The 25095-nt window shown below is 34.4% G+C and overlaps 1 protein-coding gene and 1 long non-coding RNA gene across 2 annotated transcripts in view; both read right to left on the bottom strand.

Annotated features, from left to right (window-relative positions):
• Nucleotides 1-25095, bottom strand: part of LOC106469256 — a 253790-nt gene that overhangs the window by 57802 nt on the left and 170893 nt on the right. The gene's annotated exons all lie outside the window — the stretch shown is intronic.
• Nucleotides 3356-20918, bottom strand: LOC111088428. The gene is made up of 3 exons (XR_002612950.1): nt 20527-20918; nt 4797-4807; nt 3356-3366 (listed from the first exon to the last, which is right to left on the bottom strand). It is a non-coding gene; the product is annotated as an uncharacterized LOC111088428 (long non-coding RNA).

Here is a 25095-nt window from a genome sequence, read left to right as displayed (position 1 = left end):
GTCCGCCGCCGGTAATTTGATCTCCGGATTTTAGCGTTTTTAATCATTAAACGCACCGCTTACCTCCCGGGGGGGGGGGGGGGGGACAAGAGAATCGTACATTTTTGAAGATCAATCTATTCTTCAGTTTATGCTCATTTCTGAAGTACAGAAAACATTTAGCTTGTCCCGATAGCATAGGTAGAATATATGCTGGTTCAGAAAAATAATATCAAATGAGTAAATGACTCAACGGTAAGTGACTCAATGGTAAGTCTAAGTGTTTATAACTCTAAAAACCGTGGTGGGCTCATCACAACTAGCCCATTGTGTATATGTGCACTTAACAATAAACAATCTTTTAAGATACTTAGATAAATAATTAGAATTAGTGGAAATAATTAGTGGAAGACATAATTTAGGGATTAAAGACCAATGGCTTATATTTTGTAAGTAATTAAATTATAATCCAAACCGTCAACCTTCAATTGGGGTAAAGAGCCCTAGAGTTAAAACATAGTCATTCCTAATTTTAAGACACTGAGCAGAGGGAGGATAGCCAGTCTGCAGCAAACGATATCACATCTGGCTAAGAGCTGTCTAGGGTTAGGGTAACGGACGATGAATCATGGTTCACCTTCCATCGCCGCTGTGCAATGTGGAGTCGTTACAAAGAGTGACAGCCAAGTCTCACTATACGATTAGATAGTCCATGTTTTGGCGATGGTTACTGTTTACTGGCTTCTTTCGATATAGTCTGTCACCTCAAGCTCCCCAGTGGCACAGCGGTATGTCTGCGGACTTACCACGCTAGAAACCGAGTTTTGATACCGTGGTGGGCAGAGCACAGATAGCCCATTGTGTAGCTTGGTGCATAACTTAAAACAAACAAACAAACAAAGTGTCACCTCAAAATTAGGAACTGTTGGTACAGGTAGCTCTGGAGTAGCTTTGCATGAATATCCTAAAACAAACAAAGAATCCTCCACAGCAGCCTCCTTACACGTCACAACTTTCAGAAGATTTGAAATGGACGTGCAGATTTTGAAAATGGCACTAAGCAGTGAATAGGTCAAAACTATCAAGGCTCTGTCTGAGATTATCACATAATACAAAAAAAGGAAAATATATTTCGATTTAAGATGATTCAGTCAGTATTTAAAAAAAAGGAGGTTTCTTACACAAAAACATATCGGAAGAGAATTTAGAAAAAAAGAAACAATAAGAAAGAATACGGTATGTTACATGTAATAAACAGAACACTGCATATTCACAGTGTGTTTGATTTTTGCACAAAGAAAGAATACGGTATATTACATGTAATAAACAGAACACTGAATATTCACAGTGTGTTTGATTTTTTCACAAAGAAAGAATACGGTATATTACACGTAATAAACAGAACACTGCATATTCACAGTGTGTTTAATTTTGCACAGTGCGACACCATGGATTGTTTACGCTATGTCCGACTGGAAAATTTACTCTTGGTTTAACACCCTCTGGCGATATTTACGGCTTATGGGGTTATGTAAGTTCCGTAATCGGTTGCTATTCATATCGCGATATTGAACAAATGCAAATAGAAAAGCAAAGTTCATATTTTCAAATTATTATAAGATTACTTACTGGGTTTCGAATGGTTCCTGTAATATTCGTGCTAAAATTTGACTTTATAAAATGCATACATTGTGGAGACCGCAATGTTTCATAGGTAACAAGTAACATTCAGGTAAATAATAGTCCTACCTTTAGAGTAAAACCTGAAACTGGTTAGGTTAAAAATTAGTTTTAGGACTTTGTGAACCGAATTTTGTTCCACAATTGAAGAAATAAAAGGGTTTTTTCTGTTTTTTTTACTCATGTACATATGTTTAGAAACTTTCCTTTGCATGTAAATGTCTTGCTAGCTTCATAATATAGCAAAACAAAAATAGTGGTCTTTATTTTATTGATTCTACGGATAACTCTCCTAAACTTCAATAAAATCGCCTTTTACACTTCTTTTCTCAAGAGAAAATATGATAAGGAATCTTAACATATCTCTGTAAGATTACACTTTCATTTCCGAATTCATCCTAGTAGCCATCTTTTGACACAATTTCCGATAAATCAATATCCTTTCTCAGCTGAAATCCTAAGAGCAAACTTGTACACAATATTCTAAGTGAGGCTTAATTAGTGTCTTGTATAAAGAGATGATCACCTCTGTTCACTTACAATCAATATGTCTGTAAGTATATCATAAAAGTATATTAGCTTTACTGCTAGGAACAGAGCACTACTTTGATAACTTGAGTGACTTATCTAGCTTTCTTCAGTCACGTCAAATCAATCATACTATCAAAATGAATATTGCCGTAAGCTTAAAAATATTAAAATCGTATTTTTTGCCTTTTGTTTTTTTAAACACATTCACTTTTAATATAATTTATTCGATCACCTCGAAACGTATCATGACTTCTGACCTCATAAGACACCACTTTGGACCTTCAGTGTGTAGGTGACCATTGGGGATGGGATTTCATTTTAACGTTATGAGCCTTCATGCTTTTCGCTGAGCCACCGACTGACTTATCATAGTGGCTACACGTTATGAACACATTGAAAACTATAGTTTTACTGACCGTTATGAGCCTTCGTGCTTATCGCTGAGCCACCGACTAACTTATCATAGTGGCTACACGTTATGAACACATTGAAAACTATAGTTTTATTGACCGTTATGAGCCTTCCTGCTTATCGCTGAGTCACCGACTGACTTAACATAGTGGCTACACATTGTGAACACAATAAAAACTTTAGTTTTATTGACCGTTATGAGCCTTCCTGCTTATCGCTGAGTCACCGACTGACTTAACATAGTGGCTACACATTATGAACACAATGAAAACTTTAGTTTTACTGACCGTTATGATCGTGAAAAGAAAAAAAAACGTAAAAAAAATCTCCCAGAAATACATCCTGCTTTTAATAGATATTGTTTGTATTTAACCCCAAAACTACACAATGAGCTATCTGTGCTCTGTCTACCATGGGTATCGAAACGCGATTTCTAGCGATGTAATTCCGCAGAAATACAGCTTAAATGCAAAGTGAAGTCAGCAGTATAGTTGTGTGACCATTGGAAACCCTGAACGCTAACGATTAGGTAACTCTCTGTCCAATTAGGATGGGACTAATAGAAATAATGTAATTCATGAAAATATATTCACCTAGCTTTTTTGTTCTACTAAATATATATACAATGACTTTATAGCTATAAAAATGACGTATACATTTCAAAAGACAAAATGGGAAACGTTAAAAATAATAAAATAAAATAAAGGTTATTAACAATCTCTGTTTTTCTACTCCCGAAATACTATTGTTTTATGAATTTGAAAACTTAAGAAATATGCATGAACTGACCTATGTTAAAAATATGAACATTATTCTATAAAAAAAAAGTATATTCTATGATTAATTATTATTTTATTCTGCGCGGTTAATACCATCAAAAAATGAGTGCACTAACAAAAATCAAGTTGAGACTAGCGGAAGAAAGAAGAAGAAACAGCTGACCAAACGTGAAAAACTAGCCTAATGCTCAAACTTACAAACAATTGAAACAATGCTGCCGAATCAAACCTAATGAATGACAATAGATATTTACATTCAACCAAATGATCACTTTGTAGTTTTCTTTATTAAACCTCTACTTGAAATTTTATTTGTTGCTAAATTAAATTTTTAAGAACTTCTCGGGAATGATGTATAGCGAAATCTATTCAGTTAAAGTGGCTACCTGAATGTTACACATCGTTATGCATGTTACACATCGTTATGCATCGGGGTATTTTTGACGTTGTTTGATCTGGAAACGAACATCCCGTCTGTGATTGCTATAGTTAGAGGCGTTTGTTCTGGCATGTCTCTCGTATTTGTTATTTATATAAAATGAGCACACTAATACGATAAGAAATGAGTCTCGAGAAAAAAAAGGCGGACTAGGATGAAGAGATTAAAATGGTGATAGAAGATAAAATAAATCCATTTGTGATCAACTACGGTTACGAAGGTGTATAGTTACTAGTTGTCCAGATTTGTTTGCATTAACATGTTTCAGGCTGGTGAAATAAATAATAAAAAAAATTGAATTATACCCTGTTGGAAAAATCAAAGAAGTTTAGATTACTACACTTATGTTCTGTTGACCAAGATTAACTTGTTTGATTTTGAATTTTGCGCAAAGCTACACAGGGTTATCTGCGCTAGCCGTCCCTAATCTAGCAGTGTAAGACTAGAAGGAAGGCAACAACACCCACCGCCAACTCTTGGGCTACTCTTTTACCAACGAATAGTGGGATTGACCGTCACATTATAACGCCCCCACGGCTAAAAGGTCGAGCATATTTGGTGTGAGAGGGATTCTAACCCGCGACCCTCAGATTGCTAGTCGAGTGCCTTAACCACCTGGCCTTGCCGGGCCTAAGATTAACACTTAGAACTAGAATATTCATGGTAGTACCAAGCAGAGGAAAGCAAAATAAGTCGAGTCACATTTGGTCTCATCATTTTTTTCTTCTTTTCGAAAACAAATTACTTGGGTCTTTATTCTTAGTGACCAAGATTAACACTTAGAACTAGAATATTCATGGTAGTACCAAGCAGAAGAAAGCAAAATAAGTCGAGTCACATTTGGTCTCATCATTTTTTTTCTTCTTTTCGAAAACAAAGTTACTTGGGTCTTTATTCTTAGTGACCTAGTGAATTTTACAAACATCTCACTTCGGAAGAACCGACACTCAACGTAAATGCAAAATTAAACTCTTCACAGATAGGATTTCTAAGATAATGTTTTGTAAATAATAATAAATAAAAGCTACAACGTCATAAACAGATACGTGTTATGACATTAACTTCAGGTATTCAGATAGTAAACGAAATCCTTTTTTTTTTTCACAAGAAATTTTTTTTTCAAACAAAAACATCAGTAACGATATTTGAAAATGTTATACAACATGAAACTATCGAGAATACCACTGGATTGGCTAAGCGAAAAATATACATTTGTTTCTTTGTTTGTTGAATTTCGCGTGTAGCTACTCGAAAGATATCTGCGTTAGCTACCCCTATTTTTGAAGTGATAGACTACAGGAAAGACAGCCAATCGACTCCATTCTCTTCCAACTTTTGGGTTATACTTTTGAACAACGAAGAGTATGATTGACCGTCACATTATAACGTCCCTAAGGTTGAAATGGCGAGCATGTTCGGTGACGGGGTTCGAATTCGTGACCTGAAGATTGCGAGTTGGACGCCCTAACCACCAGGCCATGCCAGGCCTATCTGTTTTTACTTATTGTTGTTTGTTGCGCAAAACTACACAATGGACTATCGGTATTCTGTTCACTACGGAGAATAAAACCCCGAATTTTAGAATTTTAAGTCCGGAAATTTAGTGCTAGCCCAACATGATGTAATCATAAATCGGTTAAGATGTGTTATAAACATTGTGAAATTGAAGATTAACTAGTAGATAAAAAAAAATCTGAAAGATTCAGTAAATATATGTTCTATTGATATATTCTGTTTTACATGTGTAACGAATAAATCACTATTATCATCATTAGTTGTAACTAGCATAAGATACACACGTTCTCCTGCGGAGTTCAAAAGCCCCTTAGTTTCGCAGCGGCTCCAATGTACCGATCAAGCTCTTCCTTTACCCCCAATTACTCTTATAGTTACCCCCAAGTTTGGTCCCGCTTGCTTGTGAGTGCCCTCGTGATCCGAGTGGGACCAGGAACATAGAATCCGATAGCAGAATCGGGTATAGCGATCCTGAAAACCTACTCTTAGACATCCAGCATACCTGGGTTACCTTCGGGTGGTGTTTTAGCCCCCCCCCTCACCGGTATCATCTTGGGGGTACACCATAAACAGACACCTCCACGCCACCCCAAATCTGCCTGTCAAGTTTAGTCCTGCTGATCTCAGAACTGATGTAGAATTAGTAAGAGCGGTTCTAAGTATTACTAATATTATTATTACGTGTAAACATGTAGCTGCTATCAGTGAGTGTCAATGTCTACAAGAATATATGAAGTTATGTGTGAAGATCTAGCTGCCAACAAAGCGTGTTAGTGTCTATGAAAATATCTAAAGTTAAGTGTGAAATCTAGCTCCCATCACAGAGTGTTAGTGTCTACGAGAATATCTAAAGTTATGTGTGAAGATCTAGCTGCCAACAAAGAGTATTAGTGCCTATGAAAATATCTAAAGTTATGTGTGAAATCTAGCTCTCATCACAGAGTGTTAGTGTCTACGAGAATATCTAAAGTTATGTGTGAAGATCTAGCTGCCAACAGAGAGTATTAGTGTCTATGAAAATATCTAAAGTTATGTGTGAAATCTAGCTCCCATCACAGAGTGTTAGTGTCTATGAGAATATCTAAAGTTATGTGTAAAGATCTAGCTGCCAACAGAGAGTGTCGATGTTTTTGAGAGTATCAAAAGATTCATTATATTGCTATCAGCGATACTGTAGAGAAGGTGAATCTCTAAATCTGGATACCAAGTAGCTTTAGACTAACTTATCAAAACATATTGATGTTCTGGTGAGAACGCCTTTAAGCTGGTGAGGCTAGACTATAACCAATTATATTTGTCATGGTGTTGTTGAAATACTATTATACATTATTCTCGGGAAAAACCCCAAGGGACTCAATAAAGCATGTTGTGTTTAAAAATACAATATGGCAAAAATAATTCAATCTCATATTATGCTTACGAATAAAACACACGTAAAAACAAATATTAATTATTTCCAAAACAGAGACAGAAATAGATAAAGTAGAAAACGAATGTAACTTTATGTTGAAACATTATAAATATTTTGAACATAGTCAACTACATGAAAATTGTTTATTGGAGATGAGCTTGTAATAAATTCAGAGAGATAAAATAAGAACAAACAAAGAGCTTATTTTCCCCGGAGAACAACATTAAGTCGACGGGCTTACAACCCTAAAATCGGAGGATCGATTCCCCGCGGTGGAGACAGCAGATAGCCCAATGTGATTTTGCTCTAAACCAAACAAACGAAAAACGTATACGTGTGCTATAAGTATAATGTTTTAGTTTTTTTTTTTTGTTATCGTCTGTTTTAAGCCGAAAACTCATTGATGATATTGAAACAAAGAAACTCTCATACGATATTTAAAATTTCTTCCTGAAGGACCGCCAGACAATGTTATTAGATTATTAAGGTAAGCAATATTCTTGGTCATATTAACAATTTTAGTTGTGATACCATGTTAATCGAATAGCTTTTGTCTGGTCACACTTGTATGCAGAAAAAAAATGAAAGTATTTGGCATTTTTTATTTCCTTTAATTTTCTTGTTGTTTGGGTGCAAACTTTGGCTCACTAGCTAATTTGCTTTTGAAAAATGAAAAAGCTATATTAATATTTTATTTATTTTAATTATATACCACACAATCAGCCCTTTGTCCAGTAGCCTAGTTTTAACGGTCAAATGTGGCTTCAAATTTAATTTCTCAGACGACATACACTGGTTTTTTTAGGGGTTTTAGAACGTCACTCCATTTCATTTCGTTTATCCTATATTATTTGCAACTACACAATAAAGAAACCAAACGGTGTGCCAGTATTGTTCTAGAGTGCAAGAAATATTTCACATGTACGACAGATTAGCTGAAACTATGCATTCACAGAGAACTTGGAAAACTAGGAATCACTAAACGGAACTGAAAAATACTCATTTTTCTCGTTTCTATGCTGAAAACTAAACACCACGTGATCCTTTTATCCACTGTTTTTTTTTAAATATATTTTGGTTCCTAACACCAAATACACAGTGACTATTTTTCGCCACAGTTGCCATGGAAGACGGAGAATACCGAAATCAAGATTTAATCCTCTTGTGCTGAGGTTTCTATTATAAACGGGTAGAGCGGTATAGTAAGTGACAAGCTGAATCGTCCGACCTGTATCAGCTCCTATCACTTTAAGAAAAGAAAGTGTTACTGAGGTGTGCTTCCAGAAATTCACACCATTAAACCATCAAAGTTTGAACAAATGAAAGTTCACACTCTTGCTATTTATGCAAAGGTGTGAACTTATAAAAGAAATGGAAAATCGGGTAAGTTGTATGTGAAAATAATATGCGGAAAAAAAAACTGTTAAAAATCACTTATATGGAGATCATTTTATTGTTACTATGAAACGAAAATTTTTAGTAGAAAATACAAACACTTACTATTAAGATTACTTGCACGAGGTCTGGCTTCAAATTTCATAATTTTATTTTGGGCGTTTTTATTGTTTGTAATTAAGCACAAAGCTACATAATGGGCTATCTGTGCTATGCCCACCACGAGTATTTAAATACAGTTTCTAGCGTTGTATGTCCGCAGATATATCGCTGTGGCACAGGGGGAGGGGGCTATTTTGAGTGTAATAAAATCTTTTTTTTCTCTGTGTATAACCTTGCGTCAGTAATTGACAATCATAAATGTGTGAAATCACACTTTGTTTGAAAGTGTGATTTAGTGCAGTTTGATCAAAATTGGGAGAGTGGGGTCGCTTAATAGGCATAGAGCTTTATATATTGGTTACACTGTAATTTCCAACCTTATCGACACCTTGATGGATGGGCCAATTAATAGATCCCCGAAAGTTAAGATATAGATGCCTTTAATTTTGAACTACTGAACAGGATGAAAGCAGTACAGTTTGGTTTGTTTTGAATGTTGCGCAAAGCTACACGAGGGCTATCCGTCCCTAATTTACCAATGAAAGTCTAGAGGGAAGGCAGCTAGCCATCACTATCCACCGCCAACTCTTGGGCTACTCTTTTATCAACGCATAGTGAGATTTACAGTCACATTATAAGGCTTCCACGGCAGAAAGGGCAAGCATGTTTGGTAGGACGGGGATTCAAACCCGCGACCCTCAGATGGCGAGGCAAGCGCCCTAACCACCTGGCGAAAACAGTACAGCTTCTCTCTGGCATAAGATACATCTACTAAATTGAGTAAGTAGTAATTTTCATCATTTACTTTTCAGTGAATTCTAAATTCTGACTGTCTTAATCGAATAATAATCAGAACTAATTTAAGGAAAATACGGATCTTGTTTAGTCATGTCGCGGTTCAAACCTTGAACCTTCAAAGCCCAGAATTCTCAGATTAACCATTAGGACAAGCCCAGTTCTCTTTATTGTTAATATAGCATTTTTCGAGCTTTACCGAATTGCTAAGCGTGAATTTATTTATGAACTTTTTGTCCTTTCAGTGTGCCCCCCAGTGGCACAGCGGTATGTTTGCTGATTCACAACGGTAGAATCCAGGTTTCGATACCCGTGGTGGGCAAAGCACAGATAGCCCATTGTGTAGCTTTGTACTTAATTACAAACAAACAAACCTTTTAGTTTACCATACAGTAACTGTTTAACGTAAATATTTATGTAAAAATAAATGGTTTTGTGAAATAATCAAGTTCTGAATGCATCATATTCAGAAAATACGATATCACAATTTTTTACAGTGATTTACTGCGTCCCTTTGCTGTCCTCGTAACTGGTTTGCAACTGCCAAGTATTATTAGACGAGTTTTAACGTTCCAACCCTCAACAGTGGTTTTACTGCGTCCCTTTACTGTCCTCGTAACTGGTTTGCAACTGCCAAGTATTATTAGACGAGTTTTAACGTTCCAATCCTCAACAGTGATTTACTGCGTCCCTTTACTGTCCTCGTAACTGGTTTGCAACTGCCAAGTATTATAAGACGAGTTTTTAGCGTTCCAATCCTCAGTATTGTAGTTAATATTTCTACATTTGATTAAACCAAAGGATATTGGTTAATGATTGGGTACGAAATTATAGTTACGTTTATTAGACAAAATTATACGACGTTCTTCTGTACCATATAAAACTAAAATATGCTTCAGCTAATAATTAAACATGGGCTTTTATCAACTTACCTTTATTCGGGTTAACCTTAGTCTCTGTGGAGGAGATATCATTTTTCTAGATGATTAAAAATGAATCAAATATTCAGCAAAACGTTTCTCAGTTCAAGTACTTTTCCACAACAATTAAATGTTCCTGTGTCAAACCTCTTCACGATAATTTTAACAGAAAATGTTATTTAATCATAAGAATGCGATCGTCAGATTTTACTATTTTATAAAAAGCTTGTCAATGAATTCCGTATTTCAGTATACAATGTGTAACATTTTCACAGAAAACAGTCGATATCTTTGTCTATGAAATAACCACTTTGATATATTTTGTCAAGGCAGAATTCATCAAGCTTTAGAAGCGTCGCTTTGTAACATTAATTAACAGATAGTATACGGTACTTATTTCAGTGCCAAATCCATACACTAATCATCCACAGTCCTTTTCTCCTCATTGAATCCAATAAGCACGATAATGCAGTGGTTAGCACTTCTTGAAAGTAATCAGTCAATATTCATAGATTTGATCCTACCAACCAGTTGAAATTATTTTGCACTATTTCGGCACGAACTCCGTGATTACTTAAGTTAACTGAATAAATACTTTATCTAATAGTATCGGATATAATATCTTTGCCTTAAAAGTCTGTCGTTGCTACCAGAGTTCACAAAGCATCTGTCTGGAGAATTGATGTCAGAGGTTCAACTTGCTCCGTGCCTTACGTCACAACTGAAGCTTTAGAAACGGATCGTTTTTTGGTTTTTTTTTGTTTTTTTTTGCAAAGTTAACTTTTTCTCCTCCCGCTAGAGGGCTAAATATCGACCTAGTATACCCGCTACAATCAAATTATGAAGAGACAACGCAAAATAACAACAGAAAAGGCTCCTAGGGATTAGCTAGCATGTGGACATTAGTTTACAAATTAACAGTGTTATCTGAATTAACCTAAAATAAACAGATCAGATGACATAATAATGATAACCACAGGACGTAGCTAGCCAGATAGCTGCTTGTAATAAATTGTCGAACGTTCTAACTTCCCCATGGTGTGTTACAGGCATTATTCTATGTTCCTATAGTTAAATCAGAAACATGCTACATTTATTCAAAGTAAGTTTCTGTGCTGAAATATAAAGGAAGAAGTTCCGTGTTCTTCCGCGATAGACAGCAACACAAGAACATTAAAACAAGCACACCCACACGCGCACGCGCGCACACACATGCTTCAGCTGCGTAAAAATACTAACATTATAAAGATCACAAAAGAAGTTCCTCTGGCGAGATTGATAAAACGAACTCAGCTTTAGGCTTTAATATAAGTGTTGGAAAATAAGTGACTAAACAGCGTTTTCTGATAAGGAGAGACGAATGTATGATATGTCAATCTCCAGAGACTTAAAGGCCTCGTTCAAACTTTATTGATGTCAGAAATAGTTGCCCACCTTTTCAGTGTGGTACAAAGGATGCCGTTATCACATTCCTCTAAGAGCGACAGAGATCCGACTGACAATACGTGGGCACTTCGAAGGCCACTTATTCCTTACTTTTGCCACTTAGGAAACACAGATGTTATGGTTATTCGTATACTCTTTATGCTGAAAATTTCCATTCGAGTATGAAAGTGTATACAATTGAACACGTGTCAGAAACGTTATCTTCTATTGAAATCACAAGACTACGTACTGATCTTGTCTTGTGCTATTTAGTGATGTTCTTTAATATCAATAACAAACAAACGTACAGACCGAGTGACGTTTCAGTAGTTGCGTCTTATATATTCAATTGTTAAAATGCGTTTTTCTAATTTTAAGTTTCTTAATTTTTTTACACATTTTGGACTCCACGAGGGGCACAGTTTCACTAATAATACCCTCCCGTATTATGGTAAAAATTCGTGTGAATATTTTTTTTTTAAATATACTTTTCTTAATCTTACAGGAAATGTTAATCGTATAATTTTTCATAACTTAATTAAGCAACATGTGCAAATAATACAAGATTCATACAACTTTGGCCCGGCATGGCCATGTGGTTAGGGCGCTTAAGTCGCAATCTTAGGGTCGCGGGTTCGATTCCCCATCAAACCAAACATGCTCGGCCTCTCAGCCGTGGAGGCTTATAATATGACGGTCAGTTCCACTATTCGTTGGTAAAAGAGTAGCCCAAGAGTTGGCGGTGTGTGGTGACGACTAGGTACCTCCTCTATTGTCTTTCACTGCTAAATTAGGGATGGCTAACGCAGATAGCCTTCGTATAGCTTTGCGCGAAATTTAAAACAAAACAAACCAATCATATAACTTCTGAGGACGTTTTCCTTTTCTTTGAATGACCAGTTGTGAATGACCATTTGAAAGATATGTTCTTACAGTAAGTAACTAAAGATCAAATAGTTTCTGTGCATGCTCATTTAAATATTCACGAAGCTTTGAAATATTTTTCTAGATGATACCAAGGCATAAACTGGCAAAAATAAATTACTAACACATCTTTAAAAATATTTTTAGTTTAATATTTCTGGACAAACGCACTGATCAGGGAACTTCCCATGTAATATGACTTAATTGTTTGACTAATTCACAAGTTTGTAGAGAGATGAAGGCGGCAACAATGTAAGCGTCAAGTCCTGCGTTGACTGATTTTTAGGTATCAACTTTGTTACTGTTACACATGTCTGTCGTCATTAGCTTAGTAATTCACAGTTAATCAAAATTTTGTAGTTTAATAATACAAAGGTTAATGAGAAGTTTCAAAATATTTATCAAGAGGTATATAGACATGGATTCTAGAATCAGAACGTTAACAACTGTTTCCATTGACTCCTAATTTAGGAATTCTGAGAAAGGTCCCAGAATTATTAAAATATATCATTCCGCTTTGAGGGTTACATATACCTTAAGGGCATTTATTCAAATAACTCATGCCGCTTTGACGGTTACATATACCTTAAGGGCATTTATTCAAATACCTCATTCCGCTTTGAGGGTTACATATACCTTAAGGACATTTATTCAAATACCTCATTCCGCTTTGAGGGTTATATATACCTTAAGGACATTTATTCAAATACCTCATTCCGCTTTGAGGGTTACATATACCTTAAGGACATTTATTCAAATACCTCATTCCGCTTTGAGGTTACATATACCTTAAGGACATTTATTCAAATACCTCATGCTGCTTTGAGGGTTACATATACCTTAAGGACATTTATTCAAATACCTCATGCCGCTTTGAGGGTTACATATACCTTAACGACATTTATTCAAATACCTCATGCTGCTTTGAGGGTTACATATACCTTAAGGACATTTATTCAAATACCTCATTCCGCTTTGAGGGTTACATATACCTTAAGGACATTTATTCAAATACCTCCTGCTGCTTTAAGGGTTACATATACCATAAGGATGTTGTCAGAAAACTATGATTAAATATTAATCCAGGTAACAGGTATAATAGCTAAGACTTCTAAATAACGAGGATAGCAGCACACCAACTTCGGAAATATAAACTCTCATTTTCAGTAAAACATAAACATAAAGATGTCTGTCTGATTATGTTAGTTTTCATTATAACTAAAACACAAACAAAGAGTTGTCTGACTGTGTTTGCTGTCATTGCTACTAAAACACAAATATAAAGACGTCTGATTATGTTCGTTCTAATTCTTAATGAAACCGATGTCTGATTATGTTCGTTTTCATTTGCATTAAAACAAAAACATAAAGATGTCCGGTTTTGTTCGATTTCATTGTCACTAAAACACAAACATAAATATATCTGGTTATGTTCACTCTCATTCTCACTCCAGTACAATCATAAATGTAATGACTATATATATATTGTTCTAAGGTCAGAAAGTGAAAACGAACAGGTATTAGACTAAATCAGTATTCAGAGTTAACAATATACATACATACACAACTGTGTTTTGTGGAAAACAATTCTGATAATTTGAATTGCTATAACACAAGTTCAAGATGAAAACCACTCAAATATTTCGGTCTAACAAAAGACAAAACAAGTTTCTTGTATGGCGCGCAGTCTTTGAGATGAATTTTATACAGTCTTCACACACACACACACGTGAAAATATTAGACTATTAATTCATTTCCTTCGTAAACACAATCTTTTAAAATCTACATGAAGAGCAATTCGTTTTCATCATGTGCTACTGTTGAATGGTGCAAAACGAAAATCCTCATGTGACCTCATGTATTTAAATAGATACAACACAACAATGTATTTAAATAGATAAAGCACAACAATGTATCTGAATAGATACAACACAACAATGTATCTAAATAGATACAACACAACAATTTACCCAAATAAATACAATTTCGAATTGAAAACTGCACCTCAACTGTGTTATTAGAAAACAAACAAAAATTCGTTGCTCATGTCAATACTATTATCAACTGTATTATAGCTAATACAAGTTTGGGGGAACATATTTTTTGTAGTTGTGAAATAACAACATGTTTGTGTTAATTTACAACATAGCTCTTTTAACATTTTACTGATATAAGACAGAATTTCTCTCTAAGCTGCAGTTAAAAGTGCAGTTTGTTTGTTCGTTTGTAATTAAGCACAAAGCTACACAATGGGCTATCTGTGCTCTGTCCACTGCGGGTGTCGAAACCCGGATTCTTGCGTTGTAAGTCCGCAGACATACCGCTGTGCCACTGGGGGGGGGGGCTAAAAGTACAGATGAATAAATAGAATGTTTATCTCGTGAATCATTTGAAGAAACTAAAATATTAAATTTAAAGGCTACTGTTTCTTATTCCAAAAAGAAAAGAAGCAATTTTTCTTATTCATATAATAATCGTAATAGAAGAAGTACACAGGTTGTATTTCACTATGGAATAAATTATTGGATGTCTTTGAAGTAAACAGTTTGTTATTGAAAACCAGCGATGTTTAGGGCCCATTGATATAGAAGAACATAAAACTATAGGGTTGACAGCAAAACTATTAAAGAAAATAACTAAATATACGAGAAATGAAAAGAAGCTATACATTTTATAGAGATTGACAAAAAACATTTGAAGAAAAGTTTCAGATTTAAACTTTTATATAGGACTAACAGATTTTGATACTTTGTATAAATATATATATATTGTCTCTTAATAATTGCTTTGAACATTCGCTTGTTGCTTATTTTTGTCTTGAAGAAGGATTCTTCACATGTCTTTCAAATGTTTTTTTTATCAAGTTTATAGCACGTGTTTTACGTTCTCAACAGTCCCCAGGTGGCTCAGTAAATCTGAGAGCTTATAACCGCGGACAGAGTACAGATAGTACATTGTGTACATTTGCGTTTAACAACAAATAAACCAACAAACTTTCTCATGAAACTTTATTTGGCATATTCCTAAGACTGAAGTAATTGATGGTTATTGTTATCTTAAAATAGAACAACGAAATTTACTTATCAGAATAAATATTAGTGCAACTCCCGTTTGACAGATTATAAATATCTGATTTTAACAAATGTATACAGACATATATGTGTATTTAAGCTGTATATTTAATATATGAACTGAATACACATTTTTGTGTGATGTGATTGTTGAAGTGAGCGCTGGGAAATCGTCATCCTTGTACATTAGATGGATTATGGAAAGTAAGCAGGGAGGAGTGTGTGCATCAGACATATCATCCTTAGGACAGAGACATTTCATATAGAAAGAATGCTATAGAGCTATTTTTGTGAGAGAGGACTGGAAACATGAACTGTTAAAACGTCTTGAGGCTCAGAAGTCGTTGATCTAAATCTATGTAATTCTTTACTTATTATCATTATTTCTTACTATCATCACTGGATACTAATTAGATGATAGCACACATTGCAGCTCCTAATCTCCTGTCGTATTCACGGATATTCTAGAAAGATCTGTGATTGTGGTTTTGGTCAGGATTCGATCCTGAGTCGTCTTGATAGAATGACTTGAATCAACCAGTTATTTCAATTTTTTTCAAGAAGGTTACCTATATTTTGCTTACTTTTACGATAGGTTGGCTGAGTATGTTATCAGGGTGACGTAGCATGTTTCATATATCTTCCCTTTTTTCCATCTAATCATGGCTCTTTTCCATGAGAACGTTTGATAGGATGATATCCCATCACCACGACCTTACGATAACTACTTAACTTATAACTGTTTGAATATAAAGATTAACAATATCAACCTATAATTGGGTCAATATAAAAATGAAACTATCAACTTATAAGTGAGACATTACCAACTGTAGTATTCTCAGTTTGTCCCGATTTCCCTCATAGTAGCCTTGTAGGCCTCCTTTGGCCAGGTTTGACCATGGATGAGCATTCGTCCATTGTTAGCTCACATCAAAAGGAACAGGCAGCCAACAGACCAGCGTCAACGCACATATGTGACCTCTGCAACCGGGACTGTCACTCTCGTGTCGGTCTCCTTAGTCACAAGAGACGCTGCTCTAGACGAGCGATCAACGCGCTCGCTTCTCTTCTGCCGCCACCGTCAATTCCTCTTCACCGGTCTTCAGCTGTTTACTGAGAGTGTAAGCCTGGGCATTCTGATATGGGGGACAGGCTGTTGCAAGGTTTAGGTACTCAGATAAAGCCCATATGTATATATCTGTTTATTACACTTCCGTTCTCATATCTGTATCTGTTTATTAAACTTCTGCCACTCAAATTATTACCTATACAGGTTGCCCCAAAATGAACATACCAAAAAGAAAATTGAATAACATTTTTATTATTTGAGATAACAACAAAATTCAAAACAAAATATATTTTAAAGGCTTGTAAGTTTATTGAAGTTAATTATTAGTGTTATTACTTACATTATTTATCATTATTATTTATGAATGTGTTTTATTACAGATTTCAGGACGGACCCTATTGTTGAGTAAAATGACAACTCGTAAAGAGTTCCCCGAAGTTCACCCCTTTGGACTTTTATCTTTGAGTTTTTATGAAAACAAAGGTCTACCATAACAAACCAAGAGATTTGAACTGTAACTTCGTATCCGTTATGCTGTCTTATCCGTCCCTACAGCTGTGTTGGAAAATGTGTTTTCAGAATTTGAACGCAGAATTAGATTGATTATAGCTAATTATGGAAGACATGAAGAAGTTTATTAATTAAGTTAAATAAAACTTACAAGCTTTCAGAAGATATCTTGTTTTAATTTTTTTTGTTATCTCAAATAATACAAATGTTACACCACTTTCTTTTTTGGTATATGCATTTTGGGACACCCGGTATAGTAAACTTCTGCTATTCAGCTGAAGCCCGTAAACTTCTGCTACTCAGATTAAGCTCGTCTCTTTATATTTGTTTAGCAAACTTAAGCTACTCACATTAAACCCATGTGTGTATATCTGTTTAGTAAACTTGTTCTACTCAGATTAAACACGTTCGTATTCATCTTTTTAGTAAAATCAGCTACTGAAATTAAACCCATGTTTGTATACCTCTTTAGTAAACTTCTGCTTCTTATATTAAACCCATGTATCTAAATCTGTTCAGAAAACTTCACGTACTCAGACTAAGCCCGTCTGTGTATATCTGTTTAGTAAATGTCTGCCTCTAAAATTAAGTCCGTACATCTAATTAGTAAACTTCTGCTACTCAGATTGAACGTGTATGTGTATATTTGTATACTAAATATCGCCTATTGAAATTAAGCAAGTTTGTGTATATCTATTTGGTGAACTTCTGGGACTCAGATTAAACCCATGTTTGTGTATCTGTTTAGAAAACGTTTGCTACTAAGATAGAGCCTGTGTATTTTTTAGTAAATTTCTCTTACTCAAATGAATTTCGTGTTTGAATATATGTTTAATAAAGGTCTTTTATTCAGATTAAGCCATTGTTTGTATATCAGATTAAACCCGTATGTGTATATCTCTTAGTAAACTTCTGTTACTCAGATTAAGCCCATTTGTGTGTAAATATTTTCAATAAGCTTTTCCTACTCAGATTAAGCCCGTGTGTGTATATATCTCTTCCGTAAACTTCTGCTATCCTGAATAAACCTGTATGTGTATATATGTATAGTACATATCAGCTACTTAGATTAAGCAAGTTTGTATAAATTAATATTGTAACACCAGATTAACACCATGTGTATCTATCTATTTAGTAAACTTCTACTCAGATGAATCTCTTCCGAGTATATTTTTTTAGTAAACTGAGTAGACAGTGTACCCCCAACTCAATTTAAATCTTACTTACGTCGGTACCTCAAAAAACCAGAGCATATTACATAATGACCTGCCCTATGATTTGTGCCCCGGTGTGGGATACTTGTTTTATGGATGCGTTACTTTGTTTTCAAGTATATTTCTTCATGTATATATATATATATATATTTACTTTTTCTTTCTTTCTCTACAAAATTAAATCAGTATATGTATGTATGTATACGGTAATACGTTCATTTACCACCAATGATCAAAATATACAGAGCATATGTAATTTACAGGTACCTCTAGGTTTGTTTATTATATGACTTTGTGTACAGTTTACAGTGTAATTTATTTTATAATGGTTTTGTTCTATGCTTTTATTCTGCACATTATTTTTAGAGTAGTAATTTTCTATTTTTATAAATTATGAGTTCATCTTTTCGTATCTACTTTATTTTTGAGTCGTAATCTTTTTTTTTATTTCGACTTTATTTTACATATACTGAGTTTTTGTTGTCTTCGTTTGTGTTCATAGAATCGTGTCGCCTGAAGGAAATGATTACAACATTTTGCGACCAATAATTAATTCCACAATCTAGCCAGGGAAATTGTAATGATTGAAATAGTTGTGAATTTCCTCATTCTATAACTAATTTAGAATATATATCTAGATATAGATATATTTAGTTAAATGTTTCAAAGTTTTCGTATAGACGTTCTGCTGTAGAATAGCTTTCTTGTTAACGGAACATCTAACGGTTGTGAACATGTAATAATCCTTTTACTCAGGTATACTTACATATGTCAGCTAGAAATTAATATCACTTTTGCCCTGTCTTTGTTCCCCTGATGAAAGAATAGTCCGTCTCAAAATATTTATATAAATTAATACAAGTTGTAGGTTTTCTTCACCTATAAATATTGTTTGGAATAGTCGATGACGTTTACAGCTTTAGATTTTCATATATAGACCTTTAACGTTTTGTCTGAATTTCAGTTACAGAACAGACATTCCTTTGTCTATTATATCATATTATAGACACTCCATCATTATATGAAGACTAGTCTTGTTCTTTCGATTTGTCTTTGTCCAAGGTTACTGATGAAGGATAGAACTTCCCTAAATCAGATAATTCAGTGACAATTGATAAATAATAAATTGGACTTAATGTTTACTTTCAGTATTGTCTTTGTCCTCTGTGGACGTGAATTAGAATTTTCTATTGCCTCTTATTGGTTGCTAGGGTAAGATTCTTTGAGCACACGTCCACATCGGCCAAAGACATAGTCGGCCATAATTATTATGAATAAATATGTTGTTTATTTGTTCACTTGTGTGTGGTTCTTTTCTTTGTGTCCGTGTTCGATTTACCTTCTAAGTTATATTTTGCGAATGGTTTTAAACTTATCGGTCTGTTATCAGTAGACCGCACTTCATTAAACACAGGCAGTTGTTCAACTATTGAAACACTGAGTTGACTGCATAAAATATTGACTTCTAATTTAGACATATCTCTAACTTATAACGTAAGGAATTGTTTGAATGAGAAAGGGAACCATGCCCAGGACTTAACCACAAACCAACATTTTCAAAAAATCCCTCTCAATATTGGTGAATATCCATTTAAAACTAAAACACGAACTAATAAACCAAAATAATAATCTGCATATTGTTTACGTATTTCACAAAAGGTGTAACAGTGAAATGAAGGAAGATTTGCCACCACGCCTACCGAGAGGGCGACGAGATTTCCAGGAGCCCTCATACCAATTCTTCCCCACACCACCATGTACTACAGACCTATCGACCCACTTAAATTAAACATTAATTCCTTTAAAGTTTTTGAAGATATGTTGTAAACTGTAGCAAAAGTGGTTAGCATAAATGCTGAAAAAATGCATATAGCTACTACAGTAAGTCTGTACTCTCGCCCTAAACATATGTCTTTTCATGAATAGGTATTTTCAAAAAAAATATTTGAAAATTAGGGAAATGTGTATAATAGCAAAGGTATGCTAGGATCTGAAAGTTACTATTACAGATATTTTAATGAAAATTATTTGTGCAAAAAAGAACTGCTTTGCCACAAAAAAAAAAAGTTATAATTTTTACCATAAAAACAAAATAACAAGAGTTGTCTTTGAACATGAAGTGAAAATACTTGCAATAAAATTAAATAACTAATAACTGTGAACACCATGAAAAAACTGAAAATATAATTATGCAAGAGATATACAGTTTTGTCATCTATTGAATAAAATGTCCTTCGGTAACTGAGCGAGAAGTGTAAGTGTTTACGATAATACAAATTGGGTTTCAATACTCGCGTTGGGCACAGCACATCTACACTTCGTATTTATAATAACAAAAACTGAAATAAAACTTACCTATAGGAATGAAACGGTCCTGTGATTCAGTTTTTCTTAAACATGGACAACACAAATCTAAAAATGTATTATCTTTTTTTCGATACATTTCATCTTCATTCAAATCTATTGGGTTAATGAAAGTATGGTACTTCATTTTCATTTACTAGAAGGAACTAATGGATGCCAGTTACTAAAGTAGACTTTGAAAACGGGCCTTAAACCACATACGTCAAAACAGTGTCAGAGTAACCTAAAAATCATTGCTAAAAGCAAGTGGCATCCAATTTGATTATTAGACGTAATAAAACAAGTTTGGGTAAAATAGTGGTATTCCAAACGTTTCATATGATATCTAACACGCCTTTTAGAATGGCAGTAAACAGGAGCGGCCAGTTTGAACTGTAAGGTGCCAGATGTCTGCCACTGAGACAAAGTTATGAAAGAAGTCATTAGTGTAATGTGTGATAGCTGTTTAGTAACTTTTTCTCCTTCATACTGACTGACAATTGTTGCACGTACTGGGTAGATAGATAAAGAACCAAGATAATATCCTAGCAACAAACTTTCAGGTCTAGATGTGGAGATAACACTGTCATCGCAAAGTAAACATACAAAGGATTTAATAACGTTCAGAGCCTGGAGGAATTATAACATGAAAATTTATCAATCTGTACGAAACGTATACTGTATGATAGTTCATTGTGGTTATATACGCTTTCTAATGATACAAGTACTAGAGACACTACAATTAGGTACTTTACGCTTTCGACATATTTATTGTTTCATTTATTTATCAGTATACGTTTTGTTATGGCATTTCTACCCTTATATATCGTAAGACGCCTAAAATGTTTATAATCTTGCAACTCAGACAAAATTTTCTCTATACGGATTTTATATTAGTCATTTTATTTATGAATAAACTATGACAACTCGGAATAGTAAAATAAACAAACTTAAGCGCAATAATGATAAAAGAACACAATATCGTGTAAAGCAATTAGTGAAAAACCACAGTAAATGGAACAAACTGTCAGAAGTCTTATATTAGAGAAACAAGTTTCGACACATTCGTGCGTCCTCTTCAGTCTCAGTAATAATAACATCAATAAAGTCTACAAATGATAAAAAGATAAATATAATTTATGATTTATTACCCAGATTGAAAACATACTGATTATCTTTTAGAATCAGTTAATACTTTACAATTAAAATACTTAGGATACATTCTGCACAGCTTTAATAAAGAAATCAAAGCTTACAGTCTGCAATCAAAGTTTCGTGTTTTGTTTTGCATTCTTTCCTTATTTAATTTAAGACATGATTTTTTTACGGCGGCTAGACGTGGCCTGGTGATTAGTACGCCAGCACTGTAAATCTCAGGGTTCAAGTTTTGGGGTCCTTTTTCTGCAAAAACGCGCTCCACACTTTCTAACGGTCAAATCCCATTATTTGGTCAAATAATAGTAACCAAAAAATTGTGTGTGTGTGTGCTGTAGTGTAATTGTTTGCGCTCTAGTCTATCAGTTAAAACGTTAGGAACAACTAGCTCAGATAGCCCTCGAGTACTTTGCGTGAAAGTGAAATTCAATAAACAGACAAAATTAGAAATGGCTATGTGCAAAGTGCCATTTCTGCAATTTTGTGGGAAAATTCTGTAACTTTTACGCTATCTCGTAACGATACACAGTTTCTAATAATATACATATCAACACAGATTTTTACCAATAATTTGTTTTCCTAGCAATAAGCTCCCTAGTGGCTCAGCGGTAAGTCTAACAACTTATAACGCTAAAAATCTGGTATCCATATTTGCGGTTGGCAGAGAAATGATAGTCCATTCTATAGCTTTGTACTTAAGAAGAAAGAAAAACAGTCCTTCTTTTATAACTCGTTTTTGAACTACTATACGTAAATTTTATTTAGTTTGATTATTGGGCACCCATGTTAATGCAGAGGGTTGAGTACCTTAATAATAATACGATTATGAATTTGGAAATAAGCAAGTCACATGACAAACATAACATATATACAATCGTAGTGGAATGGCTGAATCATAACTACATTTTGAATGTTATGTAACAGTTTTCCTGATGCAAAATATTCATACACACACAAATAATAAAAATTTGTTCACATAGAGGATTTATTATTTCCAAAACGGAGATATCCTTTGTACTTAATAGTGTTGAAAACAAAGGAATATGGATCAGCTTGGGGTAACCAGGAAGGATCATCTAGAAAGAGACCTGCAACAAGTCGTACCCCCGCAATGGTTAGCAAAGTGCGGCATCTTGTAACAGGTGGGATTCTACAAACACAAATGTTAGTGCTCAAAGCTGTTCATGTAACATAAGCAACAGTAGGTAATACGTTCAAGAAGGATCTGCGTCTTGAAAAGCGTTACAAGTCATGTGTACACATGTTGCAATCAAGACATATCCGACCGACCATCGAATACCTCAGCCAGCTAGAAAATGAAACGGGAATTCATGCCATACCAAACGAAAACATATCAGTCAAGTCGCCAGATCCAGTACTTACAGATTTTTGTGTGCTAAAGCTAATGAAATAGGCTCTAAGAAACCTTTGTCCTCATATTCTAGATAGTTTATGGAAAACATATAGGAAAGAATGGTGTATTTTGGACATCCATGCGATGGGACCTTTTCCAACGGAAACTACGCTGCATGGCTATTGTTTAGATGCATGGTCTAGATGAATGGCCAGACTTGGCTACGTGAACTGTAATGATATAGTGAAGCTACAAATTCGTTTTAATATAACGTATTCAACTTCTGTGAATATCGCTTACTGTTTTCTTCTTCAGTTTCAGTTGATTTTTGAATAACTCTGATCACCACTTAGGTATCCTTATTTTCCGAATATGTTTTTTCTATAAATGGGAAACTCAAACTACTGTTATATATATATTCTGCTTTTGTTGTTTATTCCCTTACAGATTATATACTATATATAAAGTATGCAAATGAACAAACCATCATCCGTCCTAATCGACAATTATGGATTAGCTTTGCTCAGTCGTAAAATACTCTCTTAGTTTCCTTCTTTGTTAAGAATCTTGCTGTTTGAGCAGAACTTCTTCTGATGCATCAGAAAGCTTCAAATTTTCTAATAGTCTTTAAGTTATGATTTAATTTTTTCTCTTATTTTTTTTTTTTTTTCTGGCAAGCACTTTACATGTAGTGGAAATTATACAAACACAATCAAAAGTCTTTCAGTAGATGTTCAAAACATACATCTTGACTTTCTTCACTTTTAACAGGATATTACTGAGGTTGTATAATCTTTATGGAAATATTTTAATAAGGTTATTAAACTCTTTTATGAAAAGGTTTTGATAACTTGTCTATGGAAATATCTGTAGGAAATCTAGCGACAATTGTAAATATTTACAAATCTATCAATTTATCCTTTACTTTTTCATAATAATAAAACAGTAAAAATTTTAGCAATTTTTATCAAAACGATAATATTTTTATTCATGATAAGCTAGAAAATGCGTTTTTAAAATCTATGTGATTTTGGTTAAACTCTTGAATTTGTACAAGAAACTAGGTGAGACTCTTGGTATGGGCAGTGAGGTAAATAGCTTTCATAAATTTCACCCGTGACGAAACGTTTACATAAATATTTGAAATACTGTAGATGCAATATATTTGTTCTTTTAGTGTTTATGAAAACCATAGATGGCTCAAAACAAAATATTTTTATCACTTGATTATTCGCTTATCTAATATCATTATACGCTTCACAGGCTTATCAGCACAAATTTATATTACTGTTACGTCTCTGTTCGTTTGTTAATTTTCCGTAAAAATTATTTCCGAAGAACTTCAGCGATAGAAATCATTTCTTAAATAAAACTAGTTTATTCTTTTTCAATACAACTTTGCAATACACTTAATTTTCCACAGTCACTTTAACATAAACACACGCTATAATTCACAACGATTCACGCACTTTACTTACGGTCACTACCTCTCGCTTGACTCAATTATCTATCTCTATATCTCTCTATCTGCTATCTATCTCCGCTTTATTTGCCGGGCTTATATACAAAAACAGAGAGCGCCTGGAAAATACTAGAGTTGCCAAAAAAGTAATGATCCTTTTAGAAACTCATGACGTGTTACCAGCGTCACGTGACTTCCTCTGTTGTAACATTACTATTATAGCTCTACATTACTATCGTACTAGTATTCTGTGTATGATTCACTTACATTTGTGGCGCAAGTTACCGTAATTCGTTTGGTCTTCTTTCTTCTGAAGATCCTCTGTTCCTTTTGTCAAAGTGTACCCAGGCTGATTCAATTACTTTAGAACCACGCTTTGACGGAATAAAATTATCCTTCTTATCTTTTTTTTATACTGTTAGTTTCACTCTAACACATTAAACGTTATGCCTATCACCTCTGCGGTACTTAACTTCACACAACTATATTCTCTTTTGCTCGGCTCGGCATGCCCAGGTGGTTAGGGAGCTCGACTCGCAATTTGCGGGTCGCGGGTTCGAATCCCCGTCCCACCAAACATGCTCGCCCTTTCAGCCGTGGGGGCGTTATA

Source organism: Limulus polyphemus, unplaced genomic scaffold, assembly GCF_000517525.1.
Source record: "Limulus polyphemus unplaced genomic scaffold, Limulus_polyphemus-2.1.2 Scaffold95, whole genome shotgun sequence".
Lineage (NCBI taxonomy): Eukaryota > Metazoa > Arthropoda > Merostomata > Xiphosura > Limulidae > Limulus > Limulus polyphemus.
Note: the sequence above shows the minus strand (reverse complement) of the source record. Positions and strands in the feature narration are given on the sequence as shown.